The 26,397-nt window shown below is 40.7% G+C and overlaps 1 long non-coding RNA gene across 1 annotated transcript; it reads left to right on the forward strand.

The window, feature by feature from the left end:
- The first annotated feature begins 515 nt into the window (after positions 1–515).
- On the forward strand, positions 516–19,150 carry LOC137342362 (uncharacterized). Its single transcript, XR_010967234.1, has 3 exons — positions 516–581; positions 17,806–17,870; positions 18,632–19,150. It is a non-coding gene; the product is annotated as an uncharacterized lncRNA (long non-coding RNA).
- Positions 19,151–26,397: the final 7,247 nt, after the last annotated feature.

The raw sequence follows: 26,397 nt of genomic DNA on the forward strand, positions 1-26,397 counted from the left end.
GAGGAAGAAGATCGGAGGTCACTGGAGGTCAGGTGAAGAGTCGAAGTTAGGTGGGGGTCCACCATTGGTCGGGGGAGGGGGCCCACTATCAGGGTGGGGGGGCACATCATCGGTGGGGGGGGGCAGTCGATTGAGGGGGTCCTGTCAGCCTGGTGAGCTTGTTGGGCCTGGATGAAGCACTACTGCTCCTCCGGGCCCACAAGCAGTGCAATAAGGGCACTCACCTCATGGATCCGGCTGCTTTCACCTGACGTGAATGGGAAGCAATGGGAAACCCAAACACATAAGGTAAATTTATTTTATTGTTCTAATACACAAAATATTAAGTCCCTCAAGTATCTCAATGAGGTACATTGCCCTTTTAAGTATCAGCCTGCCAGCTTTAAGCGAGGGTGGGACTTCCTGGTATCTGCTCTCCACACCCATACAAACCTATTTGGATTAAACCCAGAAGTAGGAGTCTTGGAGCCAAGATGCTCTGAAAACGGAGGATTTTTACTCCCCTCCCGCCCCCAACCCACCCGTTCTTGGTGGTTAAAATTTATTCGATGCTCGACACAGCCTACTCCCGATAACTCAAGGTCTGTTTTTGCACTAAAAATTTGAATCTTGCAATAAATTGAAATGAGCAATGTAAAGAACACTGAGAAGTGAGAAGAAATTTTGAATTGTCAGAAAATGTAATTAAACAATTTTGAATCAAGAGGAGTAAACTGTAGATGCAAAGTCCTTGTGCTGGGCATAATGCAGATTACTGATGTGATTTTTGCAATTATAACTAATATATGTTATACATTTTGGGGAATTATGACCATATCTGTAGTTGTCAATGGTGTCTGGGAAGGCAAATGAAAGAGCTATCAAAGAAGGAGGTGAATACCTGGATGTTTTAAAAATCTAGTTTATACATTTGAACACTTTTTAAAATTTTATTCAGTGGAATAGTGTAGAGGATGTCTTTATCAACTCTTTTTAATATAGCTGTTTCCCTATTTTTGTATTTTACGGTTTGACATCTCCCATTCACATCTATGTCCCTTTTTGCACCTTTCATCAAACTGAGATGACAGGTAAACTGTCGATTCACCTTGACTCATGATACTGTTAAGCCAATAGTTAGGGAGATTTGGGGGAGATTTTTCTCTTTTCCTGACTGAATGATTAATTATCTTCATCAGTGGACTTTGCATCTACATTCTGGGGTGCATCTTTTACAGCTCAATATCTAGTTGAATGTTAGCATGATCCAGGAATTATAACAGAGAAACCTTAGTCCTTATTGATGGCTACTGAAATATGATAATTGCCACCATGTGAATTCGCCTTGCTTTTCAGAAGGCAGACTGAAATAATACTTTTCCAAGATATGACACAGCTTCAACCATAAAATGCATGAATTAACAGTTCACAGTTTTCACAGTGAGAAAAATCAATTTCCCAACACACCTCCACTATGAAAAATAATAACAACATTTTGATATATGTTAATAACCTGGACTTGGGTATAGAGGGTATAATTTAAAAGTTTGCAGATGACACGAAACTCAGAAATGTAGTAAACAATGCGGAGGACAGTAATTGACTTCAGGAGGACATAGACTGACTGGTGACATAGACACATGGCAGATGAAATTTAACGCAGAGAAATGTGAAGTGATACATTTTGGTAGGAAGAATGAGGAGAGGCAATATAAATTAAATGGTACAATTCTAAAGGGGGTGCAGGAACAGAGAGACCTAGGGGTGTATGTACACAAATCTTTGAAGGTGGCAGGACAAGCTGAGAAGGCTGTTAAAAAAGCATATGGGATCCTGGGCTTTATTAACAGTGCTATCGAGTACAAGGCAAGGAAGTTATGCTAAACCTTTATAAAACACTGGTGAGGCTGCTTTGTCCTGGATGGTGTCGAGCTTCTTGAGTATTGTTGGAGCTGCACTCATCCAGGCAAGTGGAAAGTATTCTATCACATTCCTGATTTGTGCCTTATAGATGGTGGAAAGGCTTTGGGGAGTCAGGAGGTGAGTCACTCGCCGCAGAATACCCAGCCTCTGACCTGCTCTTGTAGCCACAGTATTTATTGGCTGGTCCAGTTAAGTTTCTGGTCAATGGTGACCCCCAGGATGTTAATAGTAGAGGATTCGGCGATTGTAAAGCCGTTGAATGTCAAGGGGAGATGGTTAGACTCTCTCTTGTTGGAGATAGTCATTGCCTGGCACTTGTCTGGCGCAAATGTTACTTGCTACTTATGAGCCCAAGCCTGGATGTTGTCCAATTCTTGCTGCATGCAGGCACGGACTGCTTCATTATCTGAGGGGTTACGAATGGAACTGAACACTGTGCAATCATCAGCGGACATCCCCATTTCTGACCTTATGATGGAGGGAAGGTCATTGATGAAGCAGCTGAAGATGGTTGGGCCGAGGACACTGCCCTGAGGAACTCCTGCAGCAATATCCTGAGGCTGAGATGATTAGCCTCCAACAACCACTACCATCTTCCTTTGTGCTAGGTACGACTCCAGCCACTGGAGAGCTTTCTCCCTGATTCCCATTGACTTCAATTTTACTAGGGCTCCTTGGTGCCACACTCGGTCAAATGCTGCCTTGATGTCAAGGGCAGTCACTGTCACCTCACCTCTGGAATTCAGCTCTTTTGTCCATGTTTGGACCAAGGCTGTAATGAGGTCTGGAGCAGAGTGGTCCTGGCAGAACCCAAACTGAGCATCGGTGAGCAGGTTATTGGTGAGTAAGTGCCGCTTGATAGCACTGTCGACGACACCTTCCATCACTTTGCTGATGATTAAGAGTAGACTGATGGGGCAGTAATTGGCCGGATTGGACTTGTCCTGCTTTTTGTGGACAGGGCACACCTGGGCAATTTTCCACATTGTCGGGTAGATGCCAGTGTTGTAGCTGTACTGGAACAGCTTGGCTCGAGGCGCGGCTAGTTCTGGAACACAAGTCTCCAGCACTACAGCCGGGATGTTGTCGGGGCCCATAGCCTTTTTTGTATCCAGTGCACTTAGCCGTTTCTTGATATCACGTGGAGTGTGTCGAATTGGCTGAAGACTGGCTTCTGTGATGGTGGGGATATCAGGAGGAGGCCGAGATGGATCATCCACTCGGCACTTATGGCTGAAGATGGTTGCAAACGCTTCAGCCTTGTCTTTTGCACTCACGTGCTGGACTCCGCCATCATTGAGGATGGGGATGTTTACAGAGCCTCCTCCTCCCGTTAGTTGTTTAATTGTCCACCACCATTCATGACTGGATGTGGCAGGACTGCAGAGCTTTGATCTGATCTATTGGTTGTGGAATCGCTTAGCTCTGTCTATAGCATGTTGCTTTCGCTGTTTAGCATGCATGTACTCCAGTGTTGTCGCTTCACCAGGTTGGCACCCCATTTTTAGGTACGCCTGGTGCTGCTCCTGGCATGCTCTTCCACACTCCTCATTGAACCAGGGTTGATCCCCTGGCTTGTTGGTAATGGTAGTGTGATGAATATGCTGGGCCATGAGGTTACAGATTGTGGTGGAATAGAATTCTGCTGCTGCTGATGGCCCACAGCGCCTCATGGATGCCCAGTTTTGAGCTGCTAGATTTGTTCTGAATCTATCCCATTTAGCATGGTGGTAGTGCCACACAACATGTTGGATGGTGTCCTCAGTGTGAAGACGGGACTTCATCTCCACAAGGACTGTGCGGTGGTCACTCCTACCAATACTGTCATGGACAGATACATCTGCGATAGGTAGATTGGTGAGGACGAGGTCAAGTAGGTTTTTCCCTTGTGTTGGTTCACTCACCACCTACCGCAGGCCCAGTCTGGCAACTATGTCCTTCAGGACTCGGCCAGCTCGGTCAGTGGTGTTACCAAGCCACTCTTGGTGGTGGACATTGAAGTCCCCCACCCAGAGTACATTCTGTGCCCTTACTACCCTCAATGCTTCCTCCAAGTGGTGCTTAACATGGAGGAGTACTGATTCATCAGCTGAGGGAGGGCGGTAGGTGGTAATCAGCAGGAGGTTTCCCTGCCCATGTTTGACCTGATGCCATGAGATTTCATGGGGTCCAGAGTCAATGTTGAGAACTCCCAGGGCCACTCCCTCCTGACTGTATATCACTGTACCGCCACCTCTGGTGGGTCTGTCCTGCCGGTGGGACAGGACATACCCAGGGATGGTGATGGAAGAGTCTGGGACGTTGGCTGAAAGGTATGATTCTGTGAGCATGGCTATGTCAGGCTGTTGCTTGACTAGTCTGTGGGACAGCTGTCCCAATTTTGGTGTAAGTTCCCAGATGTTAGTGAGGAGGACTTTGCAGGGTCGAATGGGCTTGGTTTGCCTTTGTTGTGTCCGGTGCCTTGTGGTCCGATGCCAGGTCCTTCCGTTTTTATTCTTATTATGACTTTTCATAGTGAGATTGTACAACTCAGTGGCTTGCTGGGCCATTTCAGAGGGCAATTAAGAACCAACCACATAGTTTCATGGCCACAATTACTGACACTAGTTTTTTTAATTCCAGGTTTGTATTTAAGTAATTGAATTTAAATTCCCCACTGTGGATACCTCCCCAGTATTGCGTAAAGACAAAGGAGACAAACTTTACTGATGACCAGAGATGCTAATCGACTGTGTGACCATTTCAGCTAACTGATCTCCTGATATCTTCCCATTGTTTCAGCAACTTGCTAGGAGTAAGCAGTGTAATTGCTCTTACATCTAAGATGGGCTACCACATCCCATCCTGAGTAACCATGGATAGATGGATAGATTTAACTCTTTTTGAACGGACACTAATGGTATTGAAATATTGTAAGTTAAAAAAAATTCAGTTCAGGCAGCCCAGGCCAAATCCAATTTGTCACAATAACAAACTTAAATCAAGATGGCAGGTACGGATGATTCGGCGGCTTAAAATTCTCTGCAATCTGAATCATTTAATAGTAATGAAAGTAAAGCAGCTAATGACAATGCACCAGTAATAAAGCTCCCTTCACAGTTCTCAACCCACTACATTGCCATTTAATTGGTATTAATGGTGAGTTTTCATTCACGCAGTTGCAGACTGTGCAAAGCCTTTCTGAGTGGCAGAACTAAGTAGAGAAAATCCCAATTTATCCACCGTGTCTTTAATATTCTTAGTAAAGTCTGGTTTCTACTGTATCAAGGCTCTAATCAATCACCACTTATATGTGATCGACATATATGGTACATTGGCTGGCAAATATACCTATCAGTAGTCTCAGATTTTAGGGAATCATTTATTGTTAATATGAATGCACTAAAATTACATCTATATGTGTTTATGCTTCTTTTACTTAAGTGACAGCTGTCAGAAGCTTTAAACTGTCTACTTACAGTATTTGACATTGATTTACTTATTATGACTCTGCAATGCGCCTATTTGTTGGGTGCTATTTGGGAACAGGGCAGATGAAAATTGGTCCCGATGTTCTTAATCCAATGACTTGACTATCTGCAACTAAATTTCAGCAACTGTCAGATTCAGCTTGATTTGGTTAAAAGAATAATTCAAGTCTACGAATAAACAAAGCCAAAGAAGAATAAATTTTTATCTTTGGCCAAAAATTCAAACAAATTACACACGCTGAGTTTATCCGTTTTAAACAATATTATTTCGTTAATTTAAAAATGGAATTTGTTTCTTATTCAAACAGGTAACTGAATTATTTCTATCCTACAAAGAACACATTCATTTAAAAAGAGCTGCTTTCAATTATGTGTAACATTTTCTCAAGTTCTACCAAATGAAATTTTGCAGTGTTACAGCACAGAGAGATGGGGTTGAAATTGGTGCTTGGCGACAGCGAGAAACGGCCGAAAATGAATTGGCAGCCTGTTTTACACCTCTCCTGATTTTTCTCCCCCATTGAAGTCAATGGGCTGATGATTCACTATTGCTCATTTTGCACTACCAACCAAGCCCAATTTAACCCCCATAGTTTGAATGGAAGTCATGAGAACTGAATAGCGAACAGTAGCTGATGTAAACTCACACGTGAGCAGTAAGAGTTCTGTGTCAACCTCGAATTGATGTATCTTATTCAATTAACTTTACATTTGTTTTAGCATCAATTCTGCGACATGTGAGTTAAGACTGCATTGTACTATTCACTTTGGTTACTCCTGTGGAGAAATTTAGAAAGCTGCCCTCCTGCATGTGTTGGAACAGCCTCAATCTAGTTCCTGGCCGGTAAGCGTGTACAACACCAACCGTCTACAATTCTGCACTAATTGTTAATCTGACTCACAGACACCATAGTGGTGGTGGTGCGCTACTGAGGTTGGGGTTGAGGCATGTTGTTGGGGAGAGTAAAGTGAGTTTTACTCTATATCTGGTTGTGCTCCACCTGACCTGGTAGCGGTTGATGCTGACACTTGATGCCTGAATTGTAGCACTAACATCCATCACCTTAATGTGCACAATAAAAAATTAAAAGAGAAAAAAAACCTAAGAAATCTTGGCCAACTCAAAAATTTGGGAGTTGCTGGCTCAATTGTTTTTTTCGCCCTGCAGTGTGCAATTCTGCAAGAGTTTCTGACAAGGCCTTAACAGTCATTAATGAGCAAATTTTAGAGGGCTAACTTTTGTAAATATGATTTACTGTTGGAACAAGGCTAGGAGTTTTAGTTATAGTCTATTATTAGTCGTAGTGATAGTCCATTATTAGTTGTAGTAATAGTTTATCATTAGTTGTAGTAATAGTCTATCATTAGTTGTAGTAATAGTCTATTACTTGTTTCTGCTGGCCTCAGTCACTCAAGTCTACTTTTTCACAAAAACTGATTCATAGTGGAAAATATGGCCTAACAAGGGGAATAAGTAAGAACAACTGCCTTGTCTCTTGACATAGTTACAAAGACCTTGGTTAGACCACATGGAGTACTGTGAACTGTTCTGGTCTCCATATTATAAAAAGGATATAGAGGCACTGGAGAAGGTGCAAAAAGATTTACTCGGATGATGCCAGAACTGAGAGATTACACCTATCAGGAAAGATTGAACAGGCTGGGGCTCTTTTCTCTAGAAAAGAGAAAGCTGAGGGGTGACCTGATAGAGGGTCTTTAAGATTATGAAAAGGGTTTGATAGGGTAGATGTAGAGAAGATGTTTCCACTTGTGGGGGTGACCAGAACTAGGGGCCATAAATATAAGATAGTCACTAATAAATCCAATAGGGTATTCAGGAGAAACTTCATTACCCAGAGAGTGGTTAGAATGTGGAACTCGCTACCACAAGGAGTAGTTGAGGCGACTAGTATAGATGCATTTAAGGGGGAGCTAGATAAATACATGATGGAGAAAGGAATAGAAGGATATGCTGACAGGGTTAGATGAAATAGGGAGGGAGGAGCATAAACACCGGCGCGGACCTGTTGGGCTGAATGGCCTGATTCTGTGCTGTACATTCTATGGTAATTCTATGTAAAAAGAGCTTGAAAAATACCATTTAGCCATCGGTCCACTCTTTCCAAGAAGATATGATTTACAACTGTTGCTATTATGGTTTTGCCTCAGTTCATTATAAGCAGATGGGGGAGGTGAATCTGTTTTGATTTATAACGGCAGAAATTGGGAAGCTGCACTGCTAGCGGGGAGCCTCTCTGCACACGAAAGCTGATCGGAGATATGGCTGCAACACTGTAGCCCCATCCCTGTAGCCTTGTGAGGCTTTGCACCGGCAGTGGAGACTTGCCCTATACTTGAATACCTTTGAAATGTATTTCAGCACTTGATTTGCCGAAGCAAGGTAAAACTACCCTGCAATAAAGCTGATCCATTTATTCTGAGGAACGTAAGTTAGGACATCCAGAAAAATCAGCAATTTAATGGTGCCCCGAGATAAACAAAACAGTCTTTGCCTCAGTCTCAGCTTGTTACAAGGTATTGAGTCACATATCAGTAAGAATAAGGACAGACCATTTATCTTGAAAAAAAGAGAGATTTTGAAATGAAAACAGTTGGAATTATTTTTGTTACACAGAGACGCGTAGAAAGGGGCTACATTCTATTTTTTCATCAAAAAAATCAGTGCCTGAAGTGAGTGAGACGATGGGTGTGATGGACTATGTTTAAGTAAACAGGAGACTCCCATGAGTAGAACAGCTGGAGTGTCAGTTTTTTCCCATGGTGGGATGTTTCCAGATCATGTCACATCTGGAAACAGATAAAAGCCACATTAAATGTGTCAACCACTTACAGCTTGCTCTCTAAAGTTTTTAATAACATTTTTCTGTGACTATTTTGACACATGCAACTTAAAGCTTCAGGGCTCCATGGTTTTTTCATTACAAATCATTAGAACTCACCAAAGAGTTGCTGTCCTTTGCCGTGCCACAAGTATGTTTTGCCTAGTGTCACTGCTCCAAATAGAGGGTATGTTGCAGCAACTATGGTTGTGGCACTTTCCCTCTTCTAAATGCCCTGATGCCTGGAAGCTAGTCATGGTACTATGGAGAGGACACGTAAAGGAGATGGGATCAAAATAATTGTGTTTGTATCTCAACAAACACTTCTTCCCTTTTAATATGTAACGGACGAGAGAACAATTGAAAGTCCTTAACCTGGCACAATGTGGAAAATATATTAAAACAATATGTAAGAAAGAAAATAAAATACATTTATATAGCGCCTTTCACAAGCTTAGGCTGTCCCAAAGCAATTTACAGCCAATAAAGTACTTTTTGAAGTGTAGTCGCTGTTGTAATATAGGAGACACGGCAGCCAATTTGTGCACAGCAAGGTTCCATAAACAGCAAGTTGAGGGATAAATATTGGCCAGGACACCAGGGAGAACTCCCCTGCTCTACTTTGAATAGTGCTATAGGATCTTTTACATCCACCTGAGAGGGCAGACTCATTCGAAGGACGGCACCTGCAACAGTGCAGCACTCCCTCAGTACTGCACTGAAGTGTCAGCCCACATATAACGTGTTCAAGTCTCTGGAGTGGGTCTTGAACCCACAACCTTCTGACTCAGAGCTGCGGGTGCTATCACTTATAATATATAAGACTCCTACCCAAGGTGAGTGAGGAGCATCAAATTACATTTTAACAATGTTTGGGGACCAAAATACAGGGCAGATTTTCCTTTTATTGCACCTATGTATGAAGGATCCTCAGGATGCAGCATGTAGAGGAAAATCAGTTGTGAAGAATCGCATGCCCTTAACGGAGCTTGCCCGATTTTCGGTCCGTTACTTTAACTGGATGGAGTATTAGACTGGCTCCATGACAGCGTGCAATCTTCTCCACCTAATTTTCCTTGAAGTGCTATGCCCAAGGGATCTTTTGCACCCGAGTGCAAGGAGGGGAAAATTTGCCCTTTTTTTTGTACAGCATTGGAATGGGACACAAGGTGATCTTATCGTTTATCATTATTTAATTCTTCTATCATAGAATGGTCACTGAAGCAGGGAGTGCAGTTCCTACTTATGTTAAAAACAAATAGATTAAATGGTGGCTTTAAGGGTGTTACAATGACACAGCACGTTAGAGCATCAATTTATCATGTCAGACTCACAGAATAACAGGTCACTAACTTACAGCTGTGATTTAACACCCAATCTGAGCTTTGCCATTCAGAGGGTGGTGGTGAAAATTAGAGGCTTGCTCATCCTGGCTCATTCTCATGCACCTACTGGTTGCCAGGGAAAGGTGCCCTAAGCGATCTGAGCAGAAGAGGAACCGTTAAATACCAAGGAATAAAGAAACTGCAGCTGAAATTGTGGAGGTAAAATTACAATCAGAAAAATATAAAGATAAATGCATCTTTGTTAAGTTTGTGTTGGAGAATGGGCAGCACCAATTAGAGGGGGAAATGGTGTCCAATTTATTGGAACCCTTTGAAGCATACCCCACTTGTAAATATTTTAGGGGAGATATTCCTGTTTCGGTGCCCAGATGCACTGGATCAGTTGAGCACAGGAAAATCAGGCAGGATGGAACAAGTGATCTGAAAAGGAGCCTGCTGGATATTTCCTCCATTAACTTTTACAGGTGTGTGCTCCAACCGACCCGATTTACTGATGTTTGCTATGCCCAGATGACCCAACACACTTGGGTGCAGACCCAGGAAAATCTCCGTTGTCGTGTTTAATCTTCAGCTTCTGAATGAAGTTTCTTCTCTTACCCAAAAGTTTAATTAATGCCAGATGAACCATCATTATAGAAAGTGAGAGAACAAGCAAAAATATTGTCCCATCCTTCACTTAGTTTTTCCAGTTTGAGTCGTGCGTTGAAGAAATCGTTCAGAGGATTGATTGAAGTGAAGTATCAAGAGCGAAGGCTAATGTCTTGTTTATAAGGATTTCAAAAGTGAACCTAGTTGAAATTTTGTGAGGTAAGCCATTTTTAAAAGAGAAATTTCTCCAATATTTTGTCCAAATGTCCATTGACCATATTTGAGCGTTGACAATGAGTGTCAGCAGGCCATTTAAATGTGCGAGGGCATCACATCAAAGTCTGATTTCATTCTCACCCAATAAATAGCCACCCGTGCACATTTCCATCGGGGACTACTGGATACTGATCAGGAGTGAGAACCATGGTTGATTATCCCCCACCGCCCCTCACGAACTCAGCCATACTCAGGCCAATTATAGGGTTCCAACTGCCTGCCTGGCTGAGGACAGCTACCTTAGCACAAGCCGGAGATCAAATCTGCAAAATTCCTGGTCTGTACAGTAAAGGTGGCTGCTGTACTCAAACTGCACAATATCTGGCATCATCTCTCTACTGGCCCCAACAAATTTAACAGCATTACTTGATATATTTTTCTTCTCTTTTTCTTTTTATATGTAAAACAAGTTAAATATATTAGAGCTGTGAGAACGCAGCTAGCTTCATGTGTCTGTGAGGACAAATGTTAACTTGGATGTAGAACTAAAGTCCAGGCAGGCTGATTCAAATATTTTCTTATAGTTTTCCATAGAAATAATTGCCCGTTTGTCCACAAAATTACAAATTATTTCCAGTTAATTGTAAACACTCTGACATTACACAGATGTCCATGAGTTGTGTGTTTAATTCACTTAGTTGATTGCAAAGACAGCTTAAGGATGTTTAACCGAAGTTTCACAAATCATAATTTTCTGCATTTTGTTTTTGGGTAAGCAGCACGGATACAGCGAAAATCAGATCAACATGCATTAAGTATCAGGCTTGAGAGCTTCACACTGGGCATGAGGATGAATGAATCAACTTAGATTTGAATTTCCTAGTCGTGAATTGATCCACTGCACTATTTTTAAAAGATTCAAGCCAAAAAAAATAAGGTGAATGTAGAGGTGTTTAGACACACAAAATTACATTCTTGAAAACAATTTGAAAATATTCAGAATCCTTAAAAGTGTTATTCCACAGGATCAGGACTTCATGTAGTGATGTACATGTGCAGTTACATTTGTTATTGGTTTCGTCAAAGAAAAAAATTGAAAGTTGAACCAGAAAATCTTGTATTTTCTTAAATAAAAACAGAAACACTCAGCAGGTCAGGCAGCAACTGTGGAGAGAGAAACACAGTTAACGATTCAGGTCAATGACATTTCATCAGAACTGGAAGATGTTAGAGATGAACAGCTTTTAAGCAAATACAGAGCCAGGAAATAGGAGGGGCTGGGGGTTGGAGGGGTGGGTGCGGGAAGGGAAGGAACAAAAGGGAAAGGTCTGTGATAGGGTGGAGGGTAGGAGTGGTTAAATGATAAAAGTGATGATGTTGCGAGGCAAAGGAGGCGAACGATGAGACAAGAATAGAAACAAAAGATGGGAAAAGAGGAGATATAAATGGTTACTGCTTGATCTGCTGAGTTTTTCCAGGATTTTCTGTTTTTATTTCAGATTTCCAGAGTCCGCAGTATTTTGCTCCTGGATTTTCTTAATTTGATCAAATCTGCAAATACCAGAGCGCTTGGATTAGGATTTGGGTTCGTTTTCAACTCTACCTGACTGTTCCATGGATTTATCAAGGCTGAAAGGGGTCGGCTACTTTATCTGTTGATAGCATCAAATATTTACTGGTCCAACACTGCTGCTGTTTTGGGGCTTTTAGTGCTTTAAGTAGCTTGTTGTTCTTTCACAGTTAATTCCAATCTGAATTTATCAATAACCCCATCACCAAATACTTCCTCTCTATCCATGTGTTGTTTTTACACTTGTTCTAGCAATGCATCTCAAATTAGTGTAATTTTCACTGTGGTTTATGTTATAACCAAATTTGCCATATCCCTCACTTAGTTTTTTTTTAGAATTAACCAGTAAATAATATAATTTACATCAATCTCAAATTTTTATCCTTACTTTACACAGGATGATGCTTATTCTATGCGGTTTACTTTTCTTACAAATGTATGTATAACATTGCATTTGAACCTTTCAACTATTCCTGGCACCTGGCATTTAGCTCCACTATCACCCTTGCATTTTTACATCTCAATGAAGTCACCCTCACATTATCAACCTGGTCACCTTGAGCATTTTAAGTAATGCTTGTTCGGAGTTGAACTGTTTCTGAGCTAGGGCTCCATATTTCAAAGTGTGTGTAACATAGGAATTGCTAGGTGAAAATACCCAAGGTCTATCGAGTTCTACCATCCGGGTAGTTGCATGATACAATGATAATGGAATCGTTGACTAATCATTGCAATCAATCTCTATCAATTAGTCTACAATAGACCCAGACATGACGTGAGGAAAACCCCCAGTGGTGGAGAGCTTTGGGAACTATAGGTCCAAAGTCACCTGTTCCTCCCACTTACCACATGTCATGTCTCAAGTTACTCATATACTGTATCCCAAAATGTTACTTTCTGAAAGAAATGTATCAAATTTGAATTTGAATGGATCAATACTAATTGCTTCCACCATCTCCCTAGGGAGTCTGTTCCATAGATTGACCACTCACTCACTAAAATATTGTTTCCGCAGATCAGTTTTAAATTTATTCCCCTTCAAGCGCAGGCCATGTCCTCTGGTTCTACTGTCTTGTACTGTCTTTTCTAGTGAGAACAGGCCCAATTTACATAATCGCTCTTCATAATCCAATCCCTCCATCCCCCCAATCATTCTGGTTGCTCTCTTCTGTGTGATTCCTCAGATGGAGACCTTTTACCACACTGCGGATTTGTAAGGTGAGGTGAAACTCATCAGTCAGGGCATTTGCAGACAAACAGTAATGGTAGCCTTGCAATCTCAGAAGTGTGAGATAACGCCAACACACAGTTCTGCAAGCATATCTATTTTTTTGTATTCCAGGGCAGTCTAATTTATACGTTTATGAGATGCAGCTAAGGTTTGACAAGTTGCACATTAATATTGTCATGCCTTGATTCCAACTTCCGAGTGTACAATTGGCTTTCCCATCCACACATTGCCTTGAACCTCGATAGTCGTGGAACCCAGCGGTAGTTGGGACTCGAGCCCGTTTACCTATGTTCAGGACAAGTTTTCATAATTTTCTCTGCCAAGTTGCCAGCTGCAAGTGACAGCGCTCCCTGTCTCATCCTGATCTCATATGTCTGCTGTCAGGTAGTACAATGATCAGTAAAGATACTGAAAGCAGTGAAGGGTTTGTGACCCATTCACCTGTTAGCAGAGAATGAGTTATGTTGTGCGAGAGGCTACACACAAGGGAGGAGTAATGTTGGAAAAACTAAAGGTATTACATCTTGGAATTGAAATAGGCACATGGCAGAAACTGAAGGATCCATTTTAATTATGTTTCCCTTACTTCACCTAATATTTTGATCTCAAAATTCACCTATTTTCCACATAGGGTACAACTAATAAACAATGGTATTACAGTGACAGGACAGCTGTGATGGGATTTATCAGAAAAAGTGTTAAATATTACCTGCAAATGTATGTTAATACACACTTACCAAACTTCTGACTTCACTGGATGCTGTAATGGTCCAGTTATTCATGAAGAAACCCAAATTTATCAACTGCATTATTTCAAATGAACATTTATTTTGACTGTATAATTATCGATTTGTACTATATTCATATACCTTTTAATGTGACTATAAATTGCAAGCTGATTAGTTCTGTTTTTTTTTAAAGTAGCATCATTCTTCAATTAAGGCCCAAAATTGGGCTTTTTTAGTTAAAGGCATGGCAATTTTCTTTACTTATTACATTTACAGCAGCATTTTTGTAAAATACTTTATACTAGGACTGCTGGATAGAGCTTCAGCTAGTAGCTCCAACCTCTGGAAAAAGGAAATTAAATGCTGGGTATTCTTGTGATAAGCATGAGACAAAGAAAGAACAAACACACATCTATATAGCATCTCATCGCACCCTCAGGACATCCCAAAGTGCTTCGCAGCCAATGAATCTCTTTTGAAGTGTAGTCGCTGTTATGTAGGTAAATATGGCAGCCATTTTGCACACAAGGCCCCACAAATGGTAGATGAGATTAATGATCAGTTAATCTGTTTTTGGTAGTGTTAGTTGAGGAAGGAATATTTACCAGGGCACTGGGAGAACTTGCTGCTCTTCTTTTATACCCACCTGGGCAGGCAGATGGGACCTCGGCCAAATGTTTCTGCCAAAATATGGCATCTTCAACCATGTAGCACTCCCTCAGTACACCATTGAAGTGTCAGCTTAGGTTTTGTGCTCAAGTCCCAGAAAACTACAACCTTCTGACTCAGAGATGCAAATGTCTGTTTTGTGGTTGAAGGAAATGTGGATTTTATCAAGAATGATGAAAAATATTATTTATTTTAGAGGGCTTACTACAACATAATTCAAACCACACAAGACATCTGACTAAGCCAACTGAACTGCGGAAAGATTAAATGCACATAGGTACAAGACAGCAGGAAGCTTCACTGAGTTTCAGGTATGATTAATTCGGACTCCCAGATGCACGGTAGTGTCACGGTGCTCTAGCACAATTCGGCAAAATTGCAATCCAAAGAAAGAAAAATAGCCCTTAATTCTATTTTAGCCAAAGGTTATGATCCCCCATACTTTGCAAAAAAACTGAGGCATTCCTAACATTTTGCTGAGATGAATGAGTTGCCCATCATATTCGCATAACAGATGAGTGTGTTTCCAACACCTTTGACAGGTCACATTACATTTGAAGTGCTCTGTTGAGTAGATGTGAGTTCAATATAACATTGGGAAGCTTAACGTTCTTTGAAGTGGTTTATGATTACTCGAGCTTCTTCAGAATCCCAACACAATAAAAGATCATTTTACAAATATAGACAACGAAAACGTGCAGGCCATGATTCTGGCAGTAGTGCCATGATTGTGACCGTCAGTGCCCTCCAGTGCTGACCCTGCTGGAGTTTACGTGATCAGTGGGAATGCACCTCATTTTCACAGGGCCATCGGATGGGTGCCCAGCCCTTCTTCTGCAGACCCCATACATCTCCATCCCCCTTGGCTCCCTGTGTAAGGAGGCTGAGGGAATTCAGTCCTGTAATTTGAATAATCTGCTGTGAAATTTCTTGCTGTATTTAGCTACCAAAGATGGGAGCAGGCATCATATTCAAGTCCAGTCCTGATCTTACCCTAATGTCCAAAGATGTGCTCTTTACTGCCAAAACTGCTTTACTATTTTATTTATTTTACACATTAAAATAAAATTAATCATAGGCGAAGCCATGCAATGATTAGAACGTTCAACACGCAGCGGTAAAGAGATCGTGCACACAGCTCTGCTGGCATTCCTTGTTACAACTGTTGCGACCTCAGGAAGTTTGCTTATGTGGAATCAAGTTCTATAGCCGATGTTAAATCATAAACATAAATATAACAGCAGCATAAATCTATTTATGATGATGAAGTTCCAATGTTCCCTGTGCTTTACTAAACAGGGTAATTTGAACACCAGTCATCACCACTCCATTTATACTGCCACATTGGTACTGGAATAAATTCCATATGGATTCCCCTCCAGGGTAAACTTGGTAGCGTAAGTGTTCTCTCATACCAATGTCATATTAGTATCATGTTAATACTTGGGGCCATAATCTGGATGCAGCATGCAAATTTACTCACAAAACCATCCCATTTAAACTTCGGATGTTTTCATTGACCAGGAGCAAAAATAGACCACGACAGTCCATACTCTGACTGTTTTGGCTGTATAGTTGGCCGACCCTGGTTTGTTGGGATTTTTTTCCCCCCCTTTTAGTAACGTGGTTTGTTGGTTATGCTCTCAGCTCTTAAAGGGATGATTTTGATCCCGCACTCCCATCAGGGAGCCATGCTCGCAGGCAATGTGGGTCGGAGAATTAGTGCTACAACATTATAGCTCGATCGCTGACCTGCATTCTCTGTTAGTGCCGGATCGTGGAAACTTGTTTTTAAATTAAACTAAATTGAAGAAAAGTTGCTCACAACTTATCTTCACAGTAACATAGGTTTTCCTGTCTCTGACCTCAGTGAATGCAGCAAGTTAATCTTGGGATTACCAGGGTCTGCAGGAGACCCGCACATCAGGAGCCAGTGTCCTTAGCACCCCACCAAATCCAACATAAGAGTAGCGTGAATGGACTAATATACTCTGGCACTTGGATTTGAGTCCAGCAGAAACTGATGGATGAAAGTCATCTCTTTCTCCTTTATTTAAGGTGAAATTAGTTTGGGCCGTCTCAGAATAGTTGCTCGTGGGTGTAGGATCACAGCACAAAACTGTGCATAAGTTGGAGTAACTGGCAGTTCCAGAAAGAGATGCATGTTATGAGAATGCCTGGTGTGGGAAATGGATGAATGCGGGGGTGGGAAAGATGGAGGGGAAAGGGGGAAGGAGTGCTTTTTTGTGTACGGTGAGGGGGGGCTTGCCTTTTTTTGTTAATGGGGGGAAATGTTGTGTTTTGCGCATGGGGGTTCTCACACCTTTTTGTCTATGGAAGGCCTCATTTTTTATTTATGGAGGCCTCGTATTTTTGTGCCTGAGGTGGTCATGCATTTTGTGTGCATGGAGGGCTCTTGTTCTTATTATGTATGGTGGAGTCTCACTATTAGTTGTGTAAGAATTCTCACAACTTTTGTGTATGGAGATTTGAACTTTTGTGTGTGAGGGTATTTGGAATTTCTGAATATCGCATGTTTTGACACTGCTTCAAAAGGTTGGACATCTGGAGGCTAAGGCATGTTATTCCTGACCTAGGATTGCTTGATGCCAACGTTGGGTCACTATCCCTGACATCGTTCTTCTGGATGAGCTCAGAAATTTCTCTTTATACGTGGAAAATAAACTGTACAACACACATTACCTTTTATAATTTGTGAATTCCCAATACTTGGAAAGTAGGTTCTTCATTTAATGGGATCAACCTGCTGTGTCTCTCTTCATACATGTAATACAATATAATATCATTGACAGCTCTCACCAATGAAAACATATAGCAGTGACTGACAGCACAAACATTAAAGAGAAAATAAGACCTCTTTTACATTAAGGGTATTTAGAAAAAATACATTTATTCCATTTTTAATAAGCTTATACGATACATAAAAAAGCTTACATAGAAAGATTATACCAAGATTTATAGGGATGGGAAAGTGCTTTGTTAACTGTTGAATCATTTACAGTTAACATCTAATCTCGGTCTGAGGAATCCTGCAACAATCCCATTATCTGTGCGTAGTGATGGCATCTGTTGTGATTTGATCTCAAGACCCCAGATTTTTAACAGCAATTGTAGCGATCTAACAATATCAGCACTTGAATTTGTAACTTCACTAATTAAAGAAAATCTATATTTTCCTAAATCTTTTTCTTGCCAATTTTCCCCTCTTGCCTCTTCTCCTCTAGGTGTTGATGCCTTGCTCAGGTACAGCTCTTCGAGGGCCTCCTCTGTCACCTTCTCTAAGTGGCCAGTAAGTATGGGCAGGGTATGATCCTCTCCTCGACCAACAGCCACCCTGTTAAATCCAATTGTAGCACTTCCTCCTATGTTACAACAGTGACTACACTTCAAAAAGTACTTTATTGGCTGTAAAGTGCGTGGGAACGTCCTGAGGTTGTGAAAGGAGCTATGTAAATATAAGTCTTTATTTTTTTACACACTACCCTAATTCAGCACTGAACCTGGCACTTTACTGTTCGGTATAGCTCATTTATTCGCTGGATTAACTCACTGAGTCATCAAAGGAAACTCAGAAATCATAGCCCTGAAATAATGCAGGGGTTCTCCATTTTCAGCCGTTCATGCCGTTTCTGGGTGTTCTACCGTTCTCCTGCCGAAGTTATGGCAGAACATCAGGGCCAATATATCTATATAATTAATAGTGTTGCATATAGTGCACACTAGTGTATGGGAAATGTATGTTACCTGCCATACTTGAAAGGTCGCAGATGCAAAGTGTATGGGACTCAACTACCTACAATCTACCTACCTAACCATGCTGATTCATTCAAAAATAGATAGGCAGAAGAACCTACAATCATGAACCAGCAGGAGGAAAAGCTATCAACAATAACCATCAACCAATACAAAAATCAAACTGCTATTTTTTTAAAAATTCAATGTTATCAACTGGGAAGCAGCAACTGTAGCAAAATTAACCAATTAAATTCCTCAAATAATATTTTCCAGCTTTGCAATATTAACTAATTATTTTCTTCTATTTCCTTCCAGGTTTCCCCAGCACTATGCCACAGAAGGCGAGCATGCATTTGCCACCTACCTTACAACAGTGACTATACTTCAAAAATACTTCATTGGCTGTAAAGCACTGTGGGACATCCTGAAGTCATGAACGGAGCTATTTAAATGCAAGTCTTTCTTTCTGTGCTCTTTCCCAACTGACAGGTGATGTGTGTCAGTGGTAAAGGGCCTTTCATTCTTTGATTTTGTTTTCTTCTTGTTAAGGAAGTGCCTGACCTCTGCTTGTATCTCAACTGTGTCAGCATAGCCAAGATCAGGAACTCACAAGCTCAGGCCTTTGCACTCCATGACAAAGTGAAATATAGGACCACTTTACACTCATATTCTTGTGAGAAGAGAAAGGAAACCATTTTATTATAATATCTGATTAAATAATTTAGTCCCTGAATGTTTCGTTTCTTTTAAACGACTTTTAAAAACACAAACTCATGCTTTTTTAATGCATCTCTTATGAATTTTGAACTCCAGAGGTTTAATACTGTACATATTTACCCATATTTAGCATGTGATACTTATGCTTCCTTAACTTTTTGTCTTTCTGCCAGCCTTTTGGTTACTATTCACATTTTATATTTCCATCACTTCATCTAGTAAATTGGGTGGTTTTCTAGCCTCCAGGAATCTTGTAGTAGATTATAGTCTGTGTGTTTTTGTTTTTTTTTTGCAAATTAAATAAAAAGAATGAATCACTTTTATCTGCAAGTGAATTATATGTTCTGAGAGTCCCTTTTAAAAAAAATGTCTCTGCTTGTTCTGTTTTCCATAATTTACCAGTACACAAACAGAAATCCTATAGGGTCACCTCAGTGGTGTTCTGCATTGTGTTTTGAGCATTATGCAGATAAGTCACAAGGTCACGTCATGCAGCCTTAGAACAAAGAAGAGAAGCTTCTAACCAAATATATTAATTGGACATTGATCACTGCTAATCACTGGGGGAAAAAAACCCTGTAATTATGACAATCCTGTGATTCAATGTGTAAGCTGCTATTATGCTCCAGTTGTTTCATATATAGATTTTAGACTTTCGGCTTAGAGTGCAATCAAAACAGAATGAATTTAATCTGTTCTCAGCATACTGTGTGGTAGTTAAGGCACACCTGTGTTAAAAGTTGTGTTCGAGTAGTCTATTAATTAGGCTTCAATCCAAACAAGCTGTAATTTAGAATTACTCCATGTCATATAATTGATGAGTCCCTTAATTTAAACTCAGTTTAATTTTTAAAAAAGGTTTAAAGAGACTTGTGATATGTTCTATCAAGAAATCCCCTGTGCCTTCTTGCTGTGATGGTGTCATCAATTGAAAGGTAAAACTGAGCAAAAATACTCCTTTGATGCTTCCCCCTTCAATATAATTTTGTTGTTGAATCATCCTACCTCATTGTGTTATTCTCAGTCTGAAACACAGTGGGGGAATAGTCTATTCACCTGAAACCCATTAAACCTTTATTTCCTATGTTTAGCTTTCCACAGGTGGCAGAATAAACATTATTGGAGGTTTTAATCTCAAGAACTAGAAAAGAGGAGGAGGGAGGGGTTAAAATATTGTCCAATGCAGATAGGTTGGCAAATATACAGATTTTTGAAAGTTGTAAATGATGGAAACAAGTTGAATTATTCTGATTGTACATCAGTCTGATGTGTAGTATTATATCTATGGGGAGTGCTGTACACAATACATGTATTGATAGTGTGAATTTAGAGTTTCCTTTTCTGGTTTGTATTTTTTGAAAGATTTTTGGCTTTCTTCCCAAACTTTGTGTAGAAAAACTTCTCTTCAACTACAAAAGAAATTCCTCTTTGGCAGTGTCCTCGAACATCTTCACCGCTCCAAGTTCTGCTGTGTGAATTTGTCCAAACTGGGTTCAGTTTCCATCATTAGAAAATGCAGCAAACTTTGCAAAACTTGAGTTCCTTAATTTGGAATTTGCTCTTTAGACAAGCTCTGAATGTGTGCCCTGCTCCCCATTGAAATGAACAGGATGTAGAACTTTGTCAATAAATTGTAGTTATGGCTGTGGCAATCATCTTTATTTAGAAAAAGATAATGGCTGAACACTTGTTTGGTAAAAATGGTCAATAGACATTTGGTGAAGATTTGTATTTCAATGTTACAAATAAATGAGCATCACCTACTATCTAATGAAATTTCAGGTCTGCTGCTCTGGAAGCATATCTTCTGAGTGCAGTCTTGAGTTTAGAGTAGAATTGAATTAAACCTTGTCTAATCAGTAACTCACAGGTGAATGAACAGAACTGGGATTTTTCATGCTGTTATAATCCATTGTTAATGCACTGACATAATTTCACACCATATCATGAGAATAGAAATCATTTACCAGTTGAAGAAATAATATGGTTATCCTAATGATGGTTTGTAGGCCCAGTAGAAAATCTGGTGCATATTTTTTCATGGATCCAACATAACTAAAATCTCAGAAATTGACTCCTCACTAGATTTCATCTGATTAGATTATCATTGCTTAAACTGGAGATAAATTGGAAAATCACGAGCAGGTAGATAACCCTGCTACATCACCTTATGACGTCAGTCAACTCTTTTGACACCAAGTCAATATCTCAAGCATCAAGGGCTGTGCGAAACTGCAGTATTACTTGCATGTAAAACCTATTTGAAATGTGTATAGCACATTTTTGCCAGTAAAAAGAAACTGGCTAATACAGAAGAAATGTTAACAAAATCCAAAGAAATAAAACTTGCCATTTGAACTAGTCCCTTGGGTATATGTTACATATATAATAGGTTCTTGTCTATAATTAGGTATCACCACCCTCAAAGGGTTCAGTCCTTCGTCTGTGTTGGATTAGCTAATCTTAACTGGGGAAGGTGATGGGGGTGCATCAATTGGCCAGTGTCCCTTTGGCGAGGGAGGGGATAATCTGTAAAGTGGTCACTTTTCTGATTGCTATTCATGGCCACTGATGCATAGATGACATTTGTTAATATTGGGTGAAGATGTGATCGAGCCTGGCTGTGATGTCTCCACAGTCGAATAACCTACTAAATCACATTGTTTAGGCTGACAAATGAACAAAAGCCACCTGGAGGAGGTATTAGAGGATGGCTGGTCTATTTGGAGCTGCTGTGCACTAGCATAGTTAGTGCTTTCTTGAGATTTGTTTTAAAAATGAAATGAGTGCTATATTAATCAAAATGTTTGTTTTGCCTTGCTGTTCAAATCAAGTGTAAGTTAAATTTTGATGCATCTGACAATCCGTTTTAAAAGTTAAGTTGATTTTATAACTTCTATTGATGTTGACTTATATTTGATGTGTCTCAGATTTATTGACTATCGTTTCCTTTATTAAAATATAAAATGTGTTGTGAAGTGCTGCCTGATATGAGGTTCAGTAATTCTATTTCAGTATTACCAAGAATTAGAAAGGGGGAGGTGCTTTCATTCCATCCTGATACTGCCACCAATTACAATGTGTGCCCTTATAGCCTACTCTGGATGACTGGGACTCATGGACATCCCTGTTGTCCAATGTTGTTAACGGTGTAACTGAAGGAAGTACATCTGTTACAAGATTTGCATTTGCCTTAGGTATTCTCTCGGATGTCATGGTGCTGGACATCTTACCTGGTCTTAAAACTCTTTTAAAATTAGTCATTTCCGAACCCCATCTGTGAAGGAAGACAAATATTGATCAAAAATCTTGAAATGTGACAATGTTGTGTGATGTATTTGGAGCAGAACATGGGCCTGCCAGATCCATGTTCTGCTCCAAATACCTCCCCCGCCCTCCAAATCATGGACATTGTACCCCGAAGCTGCCTTCCCTCACCCTCAGAATTTCTGGACCAATGCCTTTATCTCTGCAGTGAATTCCATTTCTAACATTTACCTGGTCACGCAGTGAAGGGATGCCAACTCATGCCAGATTAAAGGTTTTTAAATTGAGAACCAGAGATGAATAGTAAAGGGCCATTATTTCAAGACAACGCCAAGCACAGAAAGAGTAGGTGAGAAGCTGCGATATAGGTTTTAAAAGCCGGTGGATTGTGAAAGGTTTATTAACAAACAGAATAATTGTGAATAAAAACAGAAAATGCTGGAAGCACTCAGCAACTCAACATTTCGGGTCGATGACCTTTCATCAGAACTCATGAATCTGATGAATCACACATGTAGTCTATGCATCAGTGGCCATGAATTGACCTGAAACATTAACTCTGTTTCTTCACAGATGCTGCCTGACCTGCTGAGTGTTTCCAACATTTTCTGTTTTATTTCCGATTTCCAGCATCTGCAATATTTTGCGTTTTGTTTTAGAGAATAATTGTAAAACTCTTTTTAAGGAGCAGATACCAATGATTTTTTTCAAAGCCTCAGTGCATGTAATACCCAGGTCCTCCAGTCAGTTCACTATCAACATTATTAAGTGGCAGAGGGAAACTTCGAAGTCTTCTTACCATCATTTCATTTATGCTGACTTTGCAGAGATCCCAGCCGGCCACCATTCAAATAGCTCCCTGTATGTTTTCTCACTATCAGTCCCATCAGCTTCTAGTTCTCTTCACCAATCTACTTCTTAAAAGATTCAATACACAGCAAATGTAGCATATTACTTACTGTGCTCAGTCTCTACTCAAGGACTCATTGTACCTGCTAGTGTTTTTGATTCACTCTTATGACTGCAAGGAAGACTAAATTTCAGCTGTTTTCGTCACCTGGGTGAGAAACTTTATAGCTGTTCTCTTGACCTGAATGAAAGACGAGTGAATACCAACAGCCTATATTCACTTACACGGACTGCCTTTCACCCTTCTGGGTCTTTTGAACTCTGCCTCTCTCTGGCTCCGATTCTCGCACTTTCCCCTACATACCAAGAACACTAAATTCAGTTGTCTTTAGTGGATGCAAAAAAGACTTACAATCCTCTCCAGGATTTTCTTTTGTAGTATTTCCCTGATAAGTATGTCCTTTGTATTTGAAACAACATAGACTGAGTGAGTTAAAACAGTTTAAATCAACATTTGAAATAACTTAAGATACTACCTTCAGCATTATAAAATATGTCAATGCTTGGTTTTTAATATAAGACTTTACATTCTTTGTTAGGTGCTTTTGTGCCAAGCACCAGCAATCATTCCAGGATTTTAAAAATTTTTTGGTCAGCTGTTTGCCTGCAATACACTTGGGAGACTCCAAACTAAACTATTGAGAAATCCACTTGGAGAGCTTCTGTTTCCCCAGTATAGAGTGCACACTTCTTCCCCTTAAGGATGCACTCCACTTACCTAAGTGTTGTCAAAAGCAAGGGCTTAAGGACCCACAAGTGTGTGCAAGAGTACTTCTGGAGTTTAAGTAGCTAAAATTGTGCAGCTTACCAATACAGAGGACCGGTGAGCTTCTTGCTGCTTCTCCAGCCCACGAGGTGGGTAGCGTCTGAAAGGGTCCATGCTCTCTGCCCTCCTTAGTTAGCAAGGTTGGCTGGTTAATCAACAGTGCCACTGATACTGCCTGGGACATGTATTGGATTATCAAATCTGTCAGAGGGTTGACTTGGTTCCAATTTTCCATCCCCAAGTGTGTCATCTTGGAGCCACGTTGAACCCAAAGAGACCCCACTTACCCCTTCTCTCAAAGAAAATGGTCAGTAGCCATCTACTGTCCCAACACCAGGAGGTACAGGACCTCTCGCCCTAAAGGCAGTCATTGACATACAACAGCCAAACTTCCTCCACACACTGGTAGGGTTAATAAATTTTCTTTAGCAAGTACTTTAAAATATCACGAGAGTCCATTTGGGAAAAGTCCAAATTCATGTAGATGAGAAGTACAGAAGTGCTATTCATGGGTGTTCAAGTGAAGCTTAGGGTACTGGTGGGGAAATTGTTTTCTGCAAGGTTATTGGACACATGTGCAGTTGACTTGTGCATAGGATATTAGAAGAACTTAAATTTAGGTTTCATCAATAGGAACTTGCCTTATGACTCTTGCAGAGGGTATGTGTGGGCCTGTTAACATCTCAACAAACCAGGAATTGAAAAGACCTTCTATTTGTGCAGCACATTCCACTGGTTTTCCAACCTCTATTCAAATATGTCCTTAAGTCCTGTTGGATCAGGTGCCAATTTGATATAATGCTGTCTCTGGACCCTGACAATGTTCTCATTGACGAGCCTGGGGATCTCCAACAAATCAACCATTGGCACTAGCCCAGAACAACTTTTTGACAATGATTAATAACTGAATGTACCCTACAGAATAATGATTTGGGATCATTTTTTGTGCAAATTGTATCCCCTTGCAGATGAACGCAATCTCTCTAATGGCCCCACTTGACCGAACACTATTTGACCACAGCATTTGACATTATAATCTACCTTTCAAAACAATCAAGAGCCTTTGAAGAGACTTCAATGATCTCACTGAAGGCCTTCTGCTTTCATTTAACTGCATTTCTTCCCTTGGCACTCACCTCAACAGGACCCCGTTTAATGGATGACTGGCTTGCAGGCTTCAGCTTCAGCTTGTTTATGACAAGTAAGTCATTGGCTACATCATCTGCCAACCAGTCTGCCTTACTGGCAGTCATACAGACCTCAATTCCAGACTTCATTATCAACACGCTCTTGTGATTCAGGGCTTTGGCCGAATTGCTCATAGCACAGCGGCCATCAGCTATTCTTTGCCGTCATCTTTTGTCGTGAGTCTAGCATCTTGCCAAAGACAGCTTAGAGCTCAAGAAGGCCTTGGGTCTGAAGTTTTCTAGTGATGTTGAAGAATGTAAATGGGGAAACAAAGGACGTGCTAAGCCAGTCACAACTACCTGATCAATTGCTGTGCTGCTCTGACCTCTATGCGGATTGCATGTAATTGGTGAAACTCAGAAACTCAGAGCACTGCTGTGAAAAGATTTGTACCAACTTTGAAACACCAGGCCTTGCGTATTCCACTCACATATATAAGGCTGAATGGACAATCAAAAAGCTATTATGCAAAGCCATCCAGTCTTATTGATAGTCTTAATAGTCCTCCAGTGCTCAGCAAAATGCAGCTTTTCTGCAATGTGCATTGACACCACAAGCCAAGGCTTCGACCACTAATGACCATCTATGCCCAGACAAGTTTAGCTGAGCACATACCAACTTCCACTGCAAGTAGGCCCTGGTGGGTGATCCGAGCCATGCCCAGGGTCCCATTTGTAGCTGGATCCATAGGCCCTTCAACTACTTGGTAGCCATGGAACCTTAGGCGATGGTCATTGACCATTCCATTTGAAATGTCATCGATTTGTTCCTGGAGAAGGAAAAGCCTGATCTCTAACTTCTTGCTACCAAGGAGTTGGTATTCCACATGGCAGAAGATCGGCCTGATCTTTGAAATCAATCCTTATAGTTCCATGAAGGAGCAATGTTAAACAGGTGAAGGATGTTGACTTAATACTGTACCCAGATGAATCACAATTGTGACCAATAGTCTAACGTACACTGTACACACAACTTTCTTCCCATTGTCCAATCCAGATCTCAAACCAAATCTATTGAGATTCCAGTGTTGGGCAATGACAACAGTTGATGGGGTTTACACTGAACGTGCCATCAGAATGTCTCTCCAGGATAGCTACGATCCGTTCCCTCGCCTTTGACCCAGTTGCAGCTAGGTGTCCACTTAATGCTATCCAAACATTACTATCCAGCTCAGCCTTATGCCAAGAGCTCGCCCAGTCTGAAAACATTTTGAAAGTGCTTCTGCAGGTTTTTC

Source organism: Heptranchias perlo, chromosome 25, assembly GCF_035084215.1.
Source record: "Heptranchias perlo isolate sHepPer1 chromosome 25, sHepPer1.hap1, whole genome shotgun sequence".
NCBI lineage: Eukaryota > Metazoa > Chordata > Chondrichthyes > Hexanchiformes > Hexanchidae > Heptranchias > Heptranchias perlo.